The sequence below is a fragment of the Sciurus vulgaris genome, assembly GCF_902686455.1.
Source record: "Sciurus vulgaris genome assembly, chromosome: 2".
Taxonomy (NCBI): Eukaryota; Metazoa; Chordata; class Mammalia; order Rodentia; family Sciuridae; genus Sciurus; species Sciurus vulgaris.
The window spans coordinates 118,637,106-118,653,509 of NC_136462.1; the positions used below are offsets into that span (position 1 = coordinate 118,637,106).

Consider the following 16,404-nt stretch of genomic DNA (forward strand, 5'->3'; position numbering starts at 1 on the left):
ACTGGAATTTCTAAGAGAAAGTTTTCAGGTAGAAGCCCTGTTGTTCTAATAAAAATTTCACATAACTAATCTTTTCCTTAACAATCTGAAAATGAATAAAATCAGTCTTAGCTTACTGTTTGCCTTCAGTTGTAGCCACAAGATGCACACTACAGCCACCACTGTCCTATATACATATCCATACACAGACACACAAACACAAACACACATACACACACACAGTTTGAGAACTTAATGCATATCACACCTAGGTCACCTACATATGTGTAAATTCCACAAATATCCCAAAACAAATACACAAATGAGAAAGAAAGAAAGTAGCACAGGTGAGAGCAAGCAAAGAGTAGAAACAGATCTGTAACATTTCAGATTTGGAAAATAATCACATATAGAATATGAAATAACTTTACTAACCTTGTTAAGGCAATAATTAAGATTGAAAGCATTTTTTTCATATATATCTGAAAAAAATCATAAAAAATGACTCAGCAAACATGAAAAATAAAAGATTTCTAAAATTATAAAACTATTGAAATTAAAAATGGAATTACTAAAGAGAAGAATAAGTAAACTAAAAGACATTTCAAGAAATAATCCATAGTGAAACAAGAAAAACACAAAAGAAAAGAAACATAAGAAAAAGTAATAAGGCTAGGGATGTGGATGTGGAAGAGTGCATGCTCATAATGTGAAACCCTGGGCTCAATCCCCAGGTTGGGAAAAAAAAAAAGGGGAAGAAAAAGTGAAACAATCTAACATGTATTTAAATTAGAGATCCAGAAAAAGGAAGAACTCTTTTCTCTAAAAACAATTAAATAAAAATCAGTAACAAAAAGATGAGTGGGTTTAACAAACGGTGTTTTCCAAAGATGGCTACAGTAGTATATATTCCATGTCATTTATCATTTTACAATGTGATATAGACACAGTCCCCTACATTCCCTTCTTCAACATGAATGGACCTTTATAACTGTTTCAACCACCAGGATTCAGTAGAAGTAAAGCTGTGTAATTCTGAGGCTAGGTCATAAATGGCAACATGGCTTCTACCTGGCAAGTTCTTAGGAATTCCAGTAACTGACTATACTCTGACAACACTAAAAAAAGTCACACTGAAAATGAGCATGGGAAAAGGTAAAAAAACTGCCAACCTGAACCACTTCTAAATTCTAAACCCATAAAAGCTTTTACAAAGTATTATCATACCAGATTTTACACTTACCTTGTTATGCAGCAATGGATAAGTACCACACTAGAAATTCACAAAAATTGGAAATTTAGAAATATATTTTAAATAATTCATGTGCTAAATAAGTAAACACAAAAAAACTTCAAAGTAACGAAATACTACATTTACTACAAAAATACTACATTTTAAAATGTAAGATGCAATTAAAGTAATACCTTACAGAGAAATTTATAGCCTAATAGGCATACTATTAATAAGAAAAATTGGGAGCTAACTGTTTGAGAAGATTAAAAAAAATAGTAAAATAAGACTGGAGGAAGTCAAAAGAAATAAGAGAAATGAGAAAGAGAAAATGCACAATAGAAAAGGTCAACTCAGAAATCAGATTTTTGAAAAAAATTATAAATTGGCAAACTTGGCAATGAGGAATTAAAAAAAAAGAGAAAGGAATTGGGTATGAAAAAGGAGGCAAGAAGTATACCAGAAATAACAAGAATATCACAAAGTCAATTAATGTAATCAACCACATTTCAAGACATCCAGAAAAATTCGGTATTTATTCATGTCTTAAAATAAGTCAGGAATAGAAAGAAAACTAGAATAGAAGAAAAATTCCTTAATTTGATAGAAGGTGTCTAGAAAATCCTACAGCATATTTAAGGGGAAAGTGTAATCATTTAGGAACAGTGTCTTGCTTCTTATCTTAAAGGCAACTTAAGATCAGAAACATAAGAATGAGTCTTATCAACTTCTATTAACACAGCATTAGGATTAGATAAAACAAAACTATTTGCATATGACATAAGCATATGCTAGAAAATTCAGAAGAATCTACAGATAACCTGTAATTAATTCTACATTTTAAAAGAAGCAACTAGGTACTTTTATACTTCTATATATCAACAAACAATCAGAAAATAACTTTTTAAAGATACCACTACTATCTAAAGCATTTTTATATGCAAGCGAAGAAACAGCTGAAAGGGAAATGAGGAAAACAACTCCATTTGCAACAGCCTCAAGAAATAAAAGCAAGAATCAATAACTGGGATAGATTCAAACTAAATAGCTTTCTCTCAGCAAAGGAAACTATCAGCAATGCGAAGAAAGAGCCTACAGAGTGGGAGAATATCTTCGCCAATCATACTTCAGATAGAGCACTAATCTCCAGAATCTATAAAGAACTCAAAAAACTCTAAGAATACAAATAATCCAGTCGACAAATGGGCTAAGGAAATGAATAGACACTTCACAGAAGAAGATCTACAAGCAATCAACAAACATATGGAAAAATGTTCAACATCTCTAGTAATAAGAGAAATGCAAATCAAAACCACCCTAAGATTCCATCTCACCCCAATTAGAATGGCGATTATCAAGAATACGAGCAACAACAGGTGTTGGCGAGGATGTGGGGAGAAAGGTACATTCATACATTGCTGGTGGGGCTGCAAATTAGTGCAGCCACTCTGGAAAGCAGTGTGAAGATTCCTTAGAAAACTTGGAATGGAACCACCATTTGACCCAGCTATCCCACTCCTTGGCCTATACCCAAAGGACTTAAAATCAGCATACTACAGAGATACAGCCACATCAATGTTCATAGCTGCTCAATTCACAATAGCCAGACTATGGAACCAACCTAGATGCCATTCAATTGATAAATGGATAAAGAAACTGTGGTATATATATATATATATATATATATATACACAATGGAATATTACTCAGCCATAAAGAATAATAAAATTATGGCATTTGCAGGCAAATGGATGAAACTGGAGAATATCATGCTAAGTGAGATAAGCCAATCTCAAAAATCCAAAAGACGAATGATCTCACTGATAAGCAGATGATGACACATAATGGGGGGTGGGAGTGGGACAAGAATGGAGGAAGGAGGGACTGTATAGAGGGAAAAGAGAGGTGGGAGGGGTGGGGGGGAAGGAAAAAAATAACGGAATAAATCAAACATCATTACTCTATGTAAATGTATGAATATGCAAATGGTATGCTGTTACTCCATGTACAAACAGAAACAATATGTATCCCATTTGTTTACAATAAAAAATAAATAAAAAGATACCACTACTTTTAGCTGAATCAGAAAATGTATTCAAGAATAAATCCAACAAAAAAATGTACAAAATTTCTATTAAGAAAAAGAATTTATTATCAGACTCAATGTTGGAAAAATGTTAGTTCTACCCAAATTAAACTACAATCAATGCATTCTCAATCAAAATTCCAACTGTTATCTTCCTAATAGATTATTTGTTGTTATTGTTGTTTTAGGGTGAGGGGTGACAGTGTGTTACAAGTATCAGACTAAACAAATGAAAAGAACTACAAGTCCAGAAACAGGCATACAAGTATGGATACTTTTATATAAGACAGGTGTGGACGGCTGGAGTTGTGGCTTAGAAATGGAGCAGCTCTTGCCTAGCATGTGTGAGGCACTGGGTTCCATCCTCAGCATCACATAAAAATGAATGAATGAAATAAACGTACTGTGTCCACCTACAACTAAAAATATTAAAAAAAAAAAAAGGTAGGTGTAGCACAGCAAATCAGTGGGAAAAAAGGTGACCTTTTCAAAACTGATTGGGGGTAAGGAGGAAGTAAATGTAACTTGACTGCACACTATCCATAACATTATTCCAGGTAATAATTTATGAAAAGATAAAACTAAAAAAATCTCATAAGACAACACAGACAAACACCTTCTAAGGTTTCCTCAGATTAGAAAAGGCTTTCTTGAAAAGGATTCAAGAAAGGTGATAAATTCAATTACAAAACTGAGTGATTGACCTGTTGATCAAAAGGCACCACAGAAAGTGAATTAGGCCAAAACAGAAGATACTTGTAACACATATGACTAAAGCACTAGTATCCAAAACATAAAGAATTTCTAATAAATCAGTAAGATAGACTTCCTAATCACAAAAATTATGCAAACAACTTGATCAAATATTTCACAAGAAATTCAAATGACTATGAAAAGATGTTACACTTCATTAATAACTGTGGAAATGTAAATTAAAACCATGAAATATCATCACAACCTTCAGACTGGCAAAAATTAGAGTCAGTTAATACCAAGTGTTCAGGAGGATGCAGAGCAATGAAAACATACTGTGCTGATGGAAGTATAAACTGAAACAAAAACTTTGAAAATCTCTTTGCCATTATTAAAGTTTGAATATGTACATACGTAGAGACCCAGAAATTCCATTCCTAGGCAGTCTAGAGAAACTTTTGCACACATACAAACATGAAAAAGTACTGCATTGTCTGTATAATAAGAGCAAGAAATTGAAATCTATTCAAATGTTCATCAAAACTAGAATGTATAAACTGACCTGGATCAGTTTATGGATCTTTTTACCTCAATGAGATCTGATGAACTATGGCTAACTACAACAACCCATAATTAATTTCACAAATACAATGCTGAATTACAAGAATTAAATCACATAAAATACATAGTATTATTCCACTTAAAGTTTAAAAACAAGGAAAAATACATAAGGATATAAGGTATGTAAGGGTACACCCCTGGCATTTAAAATTATTAAGAAAATGATGGTCACAAATATTAGGAGAATAGTCACTTCCACAAGGGGAATAATGTTGAAGTGGAAGAGAAGAGGGGAGTACTTCTGGGTATGTTGGCCTGGGCAATGACAATACAAATATTTACTTCAAAATTTTCTTTAAACTGTATGTGTTTTATACATACCCATGTAAATGTAAGTGTAAAGGAAAAAATAACAATTTATAAGATTGCTATGGGAATTTGATACAGTAAGACAACATAAGCAAGTCTGGTACCTAGTATGCAATTTTTAAAAATAATAAAAAGCTACCATTAATTACATAATATATGTAATATACATAATAATGTGGTGGGCTCCATAGTGCCCACCACAGCAACATGTTCATGGTAGGTGCTCAAATATTTTGTTCAAAAAATAAAACAAATTCCATTCAGTGTCTAGAATAAAAAAAATTTGTGGTATCCCTCTCTTGGGACTCCTCCTCTTTGGGAGCTCTGCTTTTTTTTCTTTCTATTACTCTAACAAATTCTGTTACTTTGGGAAGAAAAAAAAGACAATTTAGATAAGAGTGGTTAGGTTCTTTAATTTCCAATCTCTAGTCCACAAGTCCCAGAGCTTGAATTCCTTGTAATCCAACAGGTACTCTCCCCCATCCCTTTGGTAATTTTCCTAATCTCTTACTCCTAACACTCAGACTACACATTTTATCTGCTTTACTACACTGTAAGTGTGCACTGAATGCTTAGAACTATAATCTGAGAGGTTTAAGGCGGAAGAGAGGAAGGGGGGAGTTGAAGTTAAGGAAAAAAGACTGAGGGGAGGCTGTAGGAAACCCAGTGAGGACAGAATATTTTTAACTATCCTCACATAAAAACATCTAACATCAAGTTTTTAGTTCCAATGCTTCAAGGAGCCAGTGAAGCACTGAGAGTAAAAGCAGGCAAATCATCTATTATCTTTCAAACCCTGGTACTATGAAACAAAAACAAATTAACATTCACTATCATTCATAGCTTAACATTAAAAGGCAAGAAAATACAATAGCATGTGAAAAATAGCTATTTCTCTTAAAATTCTCTCAACAACTAAGAAGTGCTCTCCAGAATATACTAAGTGGAATAGAAAAAAAAATTTAAATAGGTACAAAACAGTATATATCATATTTTAACTTTGGTGTATAAATGGAAACTATATCATATCTTATTTTTGAAGGAATAATATTGGAATGATTAATCAAAAACTTTCAAAATTGGTTATCTATAGGGGAACAGAAAGTAGAGAAGAGATGGGGATGAAAATAAGAGTCCTAACTTTATCTTTTCATTTGGTTTCTCCTTTTGAATTAAGTAAATACTTTACATACTCTAAAAAATTAAAACAAAAAACAAGGGAAGCAAATTCTAAAATGAAAAATAAGTGGAGCTAGATGCTTCTCAAATTAGTAAAAATTACACAAAGAAAGATTTTCAAATGACTTCTCAACATAATACTTATAAATATGTAGGGTACAATCTAAAGCCAAAAAGAAATGCAGAGCCGGATGCAGTGGTACACACTTGTAATCCCAGAGACTCAGAAGGTTGAGAAAGGAAGATCACATATTAAAGTTCAGCCTCTCATCAACTTAGTGAGGTCCTAAACAACTTAGTGAGACCCTATCTCAAAATAAAAAATAAAAAGGGCTGGGGATGTAGCTCAGTGGTAAAGTACCGCTGGATTCAATCCCCAGTACCAAAAAAAAAAAAAAAGAAAAGAAATGCAAAGACAGTTTAAACTTCCCCAAGTAGTTTTATTTTGAAACTATTTTCCATATACTTAGAAAAAAATCAAATACATTAATGTTCATAAAAACCAAGATTTTCAATACAAAAGAAATTAAAACTAAAGTAACTAGCAAAAAAGAAACCTGAATGTTAAATTTTAACTATCAATATGACACATGCTTCACACAAACACACCACCCCTTCTTAAAAGGACCTCGAAGCAAAGATAGCACAAGAATAAGCACACTGGGCATCTAGATACTGGATGCCAAATACAGTCTTCCACAATAAGGAGACAAAGTTCCTTGGAGAAACTGTTGATTCTAAAGCAAAAGAAGTCCACAGTGAACCAAAATATCTTGTATTCAAAAGTAAGAATTCTCTCAAAGACTAATTGATTTGGGCAAAAGAAGCCCAGAAGCCTGCTTGAAAAGGCTCCCACTATCCTTATTTGAGACAATTCAAGCATCAAAAAGAATACTGTCTTGTCAAGCACAGTGACTGGCATGCCTGTAATCACAGCTATTTGGGAGACGGAAGGAACTCAAATTGGAGGCCACCTGGACAACTTAGCAAGACTTTGTCTCAACATTTTCTTAAAAATATCTTTAGTTGGAGATGGACCCAATGCCTTTATTTTATTCATTTATTTTTATGTGCTACTGAGAACCGAATCCAGTGCTTCACACATGCTAGTCAAGCGCTCTCACTGAGCTACAGCCTCAACCCCTCAACATTTTTTTTTAAAAAAGATTGGGGATGTCAAGCATAGGTAAAGCCCTGGGTTTAAAAAAAGAAAGAAAGAAAAGAAAAAGAAAAAGGCCATGTCTGTAAAAATATCGTATAATACAACAAATAAAACTCCATGAGACTATTCAAAATCTCACTTGCCATCACTATAGATGACAAAGATACAACTCCTCACTCTGAAAACTGAGGAAGGAATTAAGCATTTACTCTTGCCTTTTAACAGTAACTGTAGTTCACTTCTAATTAATCAAGGTTATAAAGTTCTTGCTAACTGAAACACTATCACTAATAAATGTACAAGAATTACAGAATTAGAAAAATCCATCATTGTAACCTTCAACTAAGAATCATATTGATTCTAAAATCATAAGAATATTGAGAAACAGAACATTCATATGGTGCCAAAGTATCACTCCCACAAATATATTTGATTGTAAGAATAAGAAACATTTTTTAAATGGAGACATGTAGCAAATACCACCTAAAACCTCATTAAACTTGGATCACTAACAATGGGACATCTTGATTTGTTCCTCCATAATATACAGGATAATATATAAAATCACCGATGAAGTATTCTTGCCAAAAAATTTTAGGATGAATATAATGAAGCCTTAATAACATAACTGCCAGTTTACAAGCTATACAGAGACCAGAAGAATAAATTAAACAATAGCACAAAAAACAATCAAATAACTCTAGAAAACAGGCCATTCTACAACTTCAGGATGATGGCAAAAGGAATGCAAGAAGGAGCTGTTTTTGATTAAAAGACAAACTGAATGCAAAAAAAATTGGATTCTGATTTAAAACATTTTAGAGGACAACTGGGGAATTATTATGTTTCTTAGCTGGTAATGGTATCCTAGTGATAAGAAAAAAATCCATTTCTTAAATATATGCCAAAGAATTTTGAGGTGAATTTGTCATATTTACAAGTTATTTTCAAAAGGTTCAGCAAAAATACATATACACATAGAGAACAATAAAAGCAAACATGGATGGCAGAGTGTTTTCATCTTTTTGCTGGGGACTGAACCCAGAGCTTCATATATGCTAGGGAAGCACTCTATGACTGAACTACACCTTCAGACCCTAACTTTTGAATCCAGATTACAGACATATATATGTTCTTTGCTATCTTCTTTCAACTTTTCTACATTTTTAAAGTTTTTTATTATTAAAAAAGTACAGGGGGACAGGAAGAGAACCAAATATAATTTACAAATGTCTACACATTCACCTGAAGAACTTTCTCTTACATTAAAAAAAATCCAGAGATTACTCAACCCACTATCATCTGATCAGTAAAAGTAAACAGATTTCAAACAAATACTTAACACACTACAAATAGCAATAGTACTAAAATCTGTCAATGATTTAAGGAATGTTTGTCATTGGCAAACAAAGTACATCTTATTATATCTCATGCTGAATCAAATGCATTTGACATTCATTAATCTTACTAAGATCAGAAGTGTGTTTGAAATATTTTGAATTGAACAGATAGTAAACTAGTCTAATATTTACTTTTATTAACAACAAACTTTGATTAGCATTTATTCTAAGCCACACAAAATTCTTAAAATTCTTGATCTGATTTTTAAACATAATAAAAATCAGACATATTCAAGGCACAAAGGAATATTTATAAGTATCTAGTACATGGTTGGTGCTTTACATAAGATGTTTTACTCAAGTCAGGTACAGTGGTACACACGTGTAGTGCCAACTATTCAGGATACTAAGGAAGTTACTTGATCCCAGGAGTTCAAGACCACATGAGTAATACAGCAAGACCCTGTCTCCAAAAAAAAAAAAAAAGGAAAGAAAAATGAAAATGTTTAACAATTATCTTTAAGGCAAATACTATCTCCATATAATATATGAACATAAACGACAGATCAAAAGTGATGAGGCTAGAACTTCAAGCAAAACCTGTTGGAAATCTAGGTTTGAAAGTTCATATTCTTTCCACTTAACTGGGCATAACGAATTTAAGATTAACAGACAAAAAAGTCTAACCAAGAAAAAAGCATGTTTTCAAAGAATACCTTCATATTCAAAGAATATATATAATCTTAAAGAAAAATCAAAACTGAAAAAAGTACACTCTAAAATTACCATTAGTTGTAAAAAAAAGAAACAATTTTTAGCAAACCAGCTATCTATGACACAAGGACAGCTAGTGCTTTCCTCACTGTACTTGTAAAATTATACTCCAGTTGCCCGCTGGATGACCCCACTGACAAAATATGCTAGCAACATAATTCACATTAAAACCCAGAGGCCAAACACCATTTGGAAAGTGCTTTTACATGTTTACTATACCTATCCCAAACACACTCACCATTCAAAATTAATAGGACACTTCAGCAAATATACTTTGATCTATCACATTCTTTTTTACTACTCTAAAATATTAAACTTACAAACAAGAAAACTCTTCTAAATAGAAACATCTCACAAATATTTACTAATATGTGATTTTAGACTTGTCTAATGCATTTAAATATGCCAAAATTAAGTATCTATAAGTTATCTATGTCCTTTCTACAGGGTCAAAATTCCACTACCTAGCCTCCTTGTATATTTAAAGACACATTCAAAATATGCCAAGAAACCTACAATTGAAGAGTTTTACCATTTACAAATAATAATGCAGACAAAGACATGGAGAAAAAGAACACTTACACACTAATGGTGGGATTGTAAATTAGTACAACCACTATGGAAATCAGTATAGAGGTTCCCCCCAAAACTAGGAATGAAACCACTATATGACCCAGTTATATCATTTCTTGGTATTAATTCAAAGGATAAATAAGATAGCATACATAGCAATGCATATGTTCCCATGTTTATAATGGTACAATTCACAATTGCCAAAAAAGGGAACCAAATTATGTTATGTGCATGTACGAATATGTCACAATGTATCCTGTTATATTAATGCACCAATTAAAAATTTAAAAGAGTTATAACATTTAAAATTAAATTTATAACTGGATTAATGAAATTAATGACTAGAAGAGGTATTTACAGAGTTCTAATATTTTGTATCTTGGTTATGCTGAATTTTCATCATTTGTATACTTCTTATATAGAGCCAGTCCCTGACTTAAAATGGTTCAAATTAAGATTTTTCAACTTTATGATGGTGCAAAAGTAATATGTATTCAGTACATACAGTACTTCAAATTTTGAATTTTGATCTCTTTCCAAGCTAGTGAAATGCAGTACAATACTCTTGCAATCCTACCTAGTGACAAGCTGCAGTTCCCAGTCAGCCACAGGATCACAAGGGTAAACAACTAATACTCTATAGGATACTATGTTGCTAAGCCATGATGTTCAGTAGGTTAAGTGTTGTTAAATGTGTTTTCTACTTACAATGAATTTATTAGGACATAATCCCATGGTAGGTTGAGAATCATCTACAATTTATAAAAGGCTTATACTTTTTAAAATCCCTAATCTAAAAACTTAACTTACTATAAAGTATCAATACTATCTCTTTTACCAAAAAGTTAAGGCCCCAGAGGGAAAATAGAAAAGTAATTGAGCAATATCACCAGAGAGATATAACAGAAATAAGTACACAGGAATGGCACCTATCTTAATCTAGAAAGGGTAAAGGAAAGTTTCCTAAAGAAGATATACCTGAGCCAGGTGCAGTGGCACACACCTGTAATCCCAGCTACCTGGGGTGCTGAGGAAGGAGGATCACAAGTTCAAATCAGCCTCAGGAACTCAGCAAGGCCCTAAGCAACTTAATGAGGCCCTGATTCGAAATTAAATTTTTTTTTTTTTTTTTTTTTTTTGCGGTACTGGGGATCAAACTCAAGGCCTTGTGCTTGCAAGGCAAGCACTCTACCAGCTGAGCTATCTCCCCAGCCCCGAAATTAAAATTTTTAAAAAAGGGCTGGGGATGTGGTTCAGAGGTTAAGCACCTCTGGAACCAAAAACCAGAACACACACCTGAACTGAGTCCTAAATTTGAGACAAGCATCAGCCAAGCAAAGAAAAGGATGAAAAGAAACACTGAATGTAAAGACAAGAGAAAGCAATTTAAATGAGAGGAAGACTACATTCAGTGAAAGTGCATCAAAGAATCTGAAGGAAAAAGGGAAAAAAAGCTAGAGAACAGTCAGATCATAAATAACCTTATGCCGGGCTTGGTGGCACATGTCCCTTACCCCAGAGACTTGGGAGGCTGAGGCAGGATCACAAGTTCAAAGCCAGCCTCAGCAATCTGAAGAGGCCCTGAGCAACTTAGCAAAACCCTGCCTCAAAATAAACCATAAAAAGGGCCAGGGATGTGGATCAGTGGTTAAGTGCCCTTGGATTCAATCCCTGGTACAAAAAGTTAAAAGAACTTATATACCTGCCATGCTTGTTTAAACTTTATCCTAAAAGCAATAAGAAAACACTGAAGATCTTTCAACTGGAAAGGATGATTAAATTTGTTCATGTCTGTTATGGTGCCTGACTGTTTACAGCCCCACTTTGCAGGCTATCACCTGCAAAATGCTCCATACTCTTCACCATTATGATCTGCCCCACATCCACATCCATATGTACACATGAACGCACAGCAAACACTAAACGGCCAGAAGTGGTCACATAATCCACGTACAAAAGCAATGAGGAAAAAGAACTAACCAAAATTTTCTTGAGAATTTAAACCAAAAAAGCCTAGGAGAAAAAGTTAGCTCAGGAACTGAAGTTAAAATGTTAGCAGTTAGGAGGAAAAAAAGGCAGCCAGAAAACAAGATGTTGGCACAAGAGTGACAAAGTAGTTTTAAGGAATAGAAACTAGGAATAAATGGGAGCAATAAAATAAAGAAGGGGGAAACTGGAGTAGAGAGAAAGATTAAGCCAAAAAGAAAGAATAGCTAGGAAACAAACACAAGTAAGGTTCTCCATATAGCTCAGCGGTAAGAGCACTTGCCTAGCATGCACAAGTCCCTGGGTTCAACCACAAAAAATAAAGTGAAATCTGTCTTCTCCTGCTTCCAACTTTATTAGGTTTCTGTTCTTCTTGAAACATATTTATTTGCCTTTTCCTAGATTCCCTTGTGCATGTACTTTTCCTTTCGAAAAGCATTCCATTACTTAAGGTAACCTGTTTCTTCCTTACCATTGAAAGGGCCTAATAAAAGAGTATTTTAGAACACTTACTTTGGCAGTAGTGCAAAGAATGAAGAGTATGACAAAACAAGGCAGAAGACTGAAGGCAAGAAGACCACTTAGAAAGCATTATGGAAGCCCAACAGACATTTTGAGTTAAAATAAGGTAGAGATAACAAAAGAGTAATAAGGAATGATCGGAAATATCATAAGAAAAGACGTTCGAGACTTAGTAACAAAGTCAACTTAGTATTGAGGTTCAGAGTGGAGTGAAAGATGATTCACAGCTTTTTTTTTTAATATTTTTTAGTTGTAGATGTACATAATACCTTTTATTTGTTTATTTTTATGTGGTGCCGGGGAACAAACCCAGTGCCATGAATGCTAGGCAAGCATTCTACCACTGAGCCACCAAGGCTTCATGAGGATATTAATCAAGCTAGTAAATGAGGAGGAAGAAAAAATTTTGTTGCACTTTTTGTCTGCCCACTGTGCCCATCCATACATGCACAACTCTTTTGCGAGAAAAAGTCAGAAAAAGAGTTTTTCGAAGTGCCTGTGAAATGTGAAACCAGGTAAAAGATGTCCATTAGGCAGTTATTTATAGAAGTGTAGAGCAGAAGCAAGCAGCCCTAGACATAAGTCAATGTTGTGATTTAAAGATGCTGGAAAAGTCTTCAGTGTTTATTTCAAACTAAATACACCTAAAACATCATTCAAATTAAAAACCTTAATATTCTTGGCAAACTATTTTCAAACTTCCTACACTTCTTTGCAAAGATTAAAAGTTAGACAACTACATAGTATAATCCAAATGATTAGGAAAGAAGGGTTTATGTTACTAATTTCTGCTAAGGTGGTTGTACTTTTTTAAAAATCTAAGTTGAACCAGTCATAGGAACTGGTAGTCACAGTTCCATAGGTGGTTGAGGCAGGAGGACAGCTTGAGCCCAGGAGTTCAGACTAGTCTCAACAACATAGCAAGACACCTTTCCCATTTAAAAAAAGAAAAACCCTAATTTTTCCTTCACTTTCCTCAGGAAGTACACATCACTAAATTAACTAAGGGGAAAATATGTTAAAACATCATAAAACATCATATATTAGTGAATTTCACTACTGATGCTTAAACTATAATAACACTTTTTAAAAATTTTAATCATATATATTTAAATGTTAGGTTTCTGTCCTAAAATCTTTTCTCCTTTCACCCATAAGCTTTTGTCTCCAAAATTTATCACTGTCAACTCAGCACATTAACTCAAGTTTTAGCCACAAGTCTACCTGCCTACTAGACTGAAGGACATACACAATCACCCAAACCTAACATGCCACAATCTGAACCCCTCTATCCCTCTTTTTTGTAAATATTTTTTAGATGTTGATAGACCTTTATTTTATTCATTTATTTATATGCTGTGCTGAGAATCAAACCCAGTGCCTCAGACATGATAGGTAAGCACCTTACCACTCAGCCACCATCCCAGTCCTCTATCCCTCTTTGATAAAATAAAAATCTCACTCCTTTGTGTGGCTCCCTACCTCACTGAAAGGCACAGCTAGAAATCCTTGCACATTCTCCCCAACCTGAAATATAATTAAATCACCAAGTTCCAAATTCAGACCCATTATCATCATTTGTCTGGATTACCCTCCTGATATTAAAGCTTAAGTCTATCTACTATTCATTTCACCCTAATCACTGCACTCAGTGACTTTTAAAAATGCATATCTGATCATTTCAGTCACCAGTTTTAAATTCTTCAATAATTTATAAATATTATCAAAACTAGTCACACTATTGTAGTTCAGAGGTTCAATCAGAAATTTAATTATATCCTTTTATGTAGGTTCAACACAAAAGAATCAGAATTTTTTCAAATCATGAAAATATTAAAACATACATGACAGCCAATATATTTAAAAGTATGCAGTATTGTCTGTAAAAGCAAGAGACCTCAAGTCCATCAAAATGGAATGCTATCCAGTCAGTAAATGAAGCACTTCCATATATAAAATGATCTCTAGGATCGAGTAATTAAGTGAAAAAAAAAAAAAACACTATATACAAAGTGTAAAGTATGCAATCACTTATGTGTGTTGTGTATTAATATACCATACGAACTGATAAATGCCATAAATATCACAAGAAGGATGAACAAGAAGCTGGAAATATAGGTTGTTCTAAAGAGAAAACTGACGGTTAGAGAACGGAGGAAGAAGAGAAACATTCTACTACACAGCTCTTCTGAACCTTCTTTTATACTATGTCTAGTTATTACCTATAATTTCCTCCCTCCTCTGTTCCACAAACACAAAAAGTTTTAAAGTAGTGACTACAAAGAGCTTTTTATCCCTTATCCCTTTATCAAAGTTAAAATTATGCACTGATCATTTGATGCAACATTGTATTTCCTTTTTAATGTCTCAGGAGTACAACTTCAATATTTTACTATTGATAAGGCTTTTTGGTAATGATACGATGAACACTGCATGATTTTTGTACTTGCTCCTTAGAGAAGACAGCAGCACCAGGTAGCAGAAAATTATTATTGGAATATTAAGGGATTAAGGATGGCTAGAAATATTTTCCTAGCAAATTCAAAAACAGAAAATACAAAAAAGTCCTCTAACATCTTTCGAAACTAGTATTAAAATATCTGAAGAAATCTACAAGAAGGTAAAGTAAATGATACATGGAAACAGTTATATTCATTGGTGTAATAAGACTTAAACCTTACAGAAGCCCATAAAGAACTACTTAATTCGTTCTACAAGAGACAAATGAGGAGCAGGCTGAATGACCTTATAATGGCACACACAGCATGCCCTGTGCTTCCATAATATTCTCTCTCCCTCCTTTTTCAGCGGCCAGAACAAACCCTCCAAACATGGGTTTCACGTTGGTTCCCTTAGCCCAACTGAGGGGGAATATTCTAGACTAAATCAGAATTTTTTTGGAAAGAACTTTCAATCCAAAAAAGGATCACAAACAGGGAGAAAGATAAGGTCTGGGAGACACAACAGTGGGTAGAGACCCAAAGCTGTGATGGTGTCTAGAGGGGCCGACCCTAAATCTACCAGAGGTGAGAGCATCCTGACACAAGCTGTCCAAAAGCCGCGAAGCATAGGGGACGTGCTACTCGGCTAGACAGCGTACTGGGTACGTATTGGGGGCGGGGGGAGTCCTATTAAGAAGTGAGGGCGGGAGCAGCGACTGATCTGGGAGATCCTAAGAGATACGGGTCGCAATGGATTAGGAATTGGCCGTGTCTCCGGGACTACGATCGGGTCAGGCGTAACGAAGTCTGGAGACTCAATACTGAGTCTTAAGGAGGTTCTGACGGGGTCTGCCGCGGACGGGGGACGGTGACAGAAAAGCCGCTGAGGCTGGAGGACCAAACGGGGTGGGCCAATGGAAGACACGAGGGGTGGGGTCTCTGGGGAATCCCGGCCAGGCTAGGGAGTCTGGGAGGCTCCAAGACAGATCCGCTCGCGGGGCGTCTCCGCTGGGGCGGGGCGGGGCGGCCCGGCGGGAGCCAAAGAGCGAGACTGGGACGTGGGCCGGGCAGGGTTGCAGGGCCGCTGGGGCGGGTCTTACCTCGGGCTGCGCCGCGGTGGCCACCACAGCTCCCTCCTCCAGAGCGGAAGCCGCCTCCCACCCTCGGCCCCAGGGTCTGACCGGAGAAGGCAGCGGGGGCCGAGGCGACCGAGGGTCAGACAGTTGAGCGAGGGTGGGCCCACTGCCTCAGGGTTCGGAAGAGCGGCCGCCGCGCATCCCCCGCCCTGTCAGAAAGACTCCGCCCGGCCGGGGCAGGCACATCCCCCGCCTCACCCCGCCCAGAGAGCACGCGTTGGACCGCCGCCTCTGTCGGTGCGGCGAATGCCTCCACCGCCGCCTCTCACAATCCGAGCAAGACTCTCCGCAGGTCACCGCCAACGCCGCCGCCTCCCTCGTCCGTTTCGGCCCGCGCGCCCCCGATCCCGCGCACGCGGCCCCACCCCGCAC

At 35.6% G+C, this 16,404-nt stretch overlaps 1 protein-coding gene across 1 annotated transcript in view; it reads right to left on the reverse strand.

The window, feature by feature from the left end:
• Positions 1-16,392, reverse strand: part of MYO9A (myosin IXA) — a 285,639-nt gene extending 269,247 nt beyond the window's left edge. Inside the window, 1 exon segment of the mRNA XM_079123120.1 lies at positions 15,997-16,392. The gene's annotated coding sequence lies outside the window, so the exon portion shown is untranslated.
• Between the last annotated feature and the right edge of the window lie 12 nt (positions 16,393-16,404).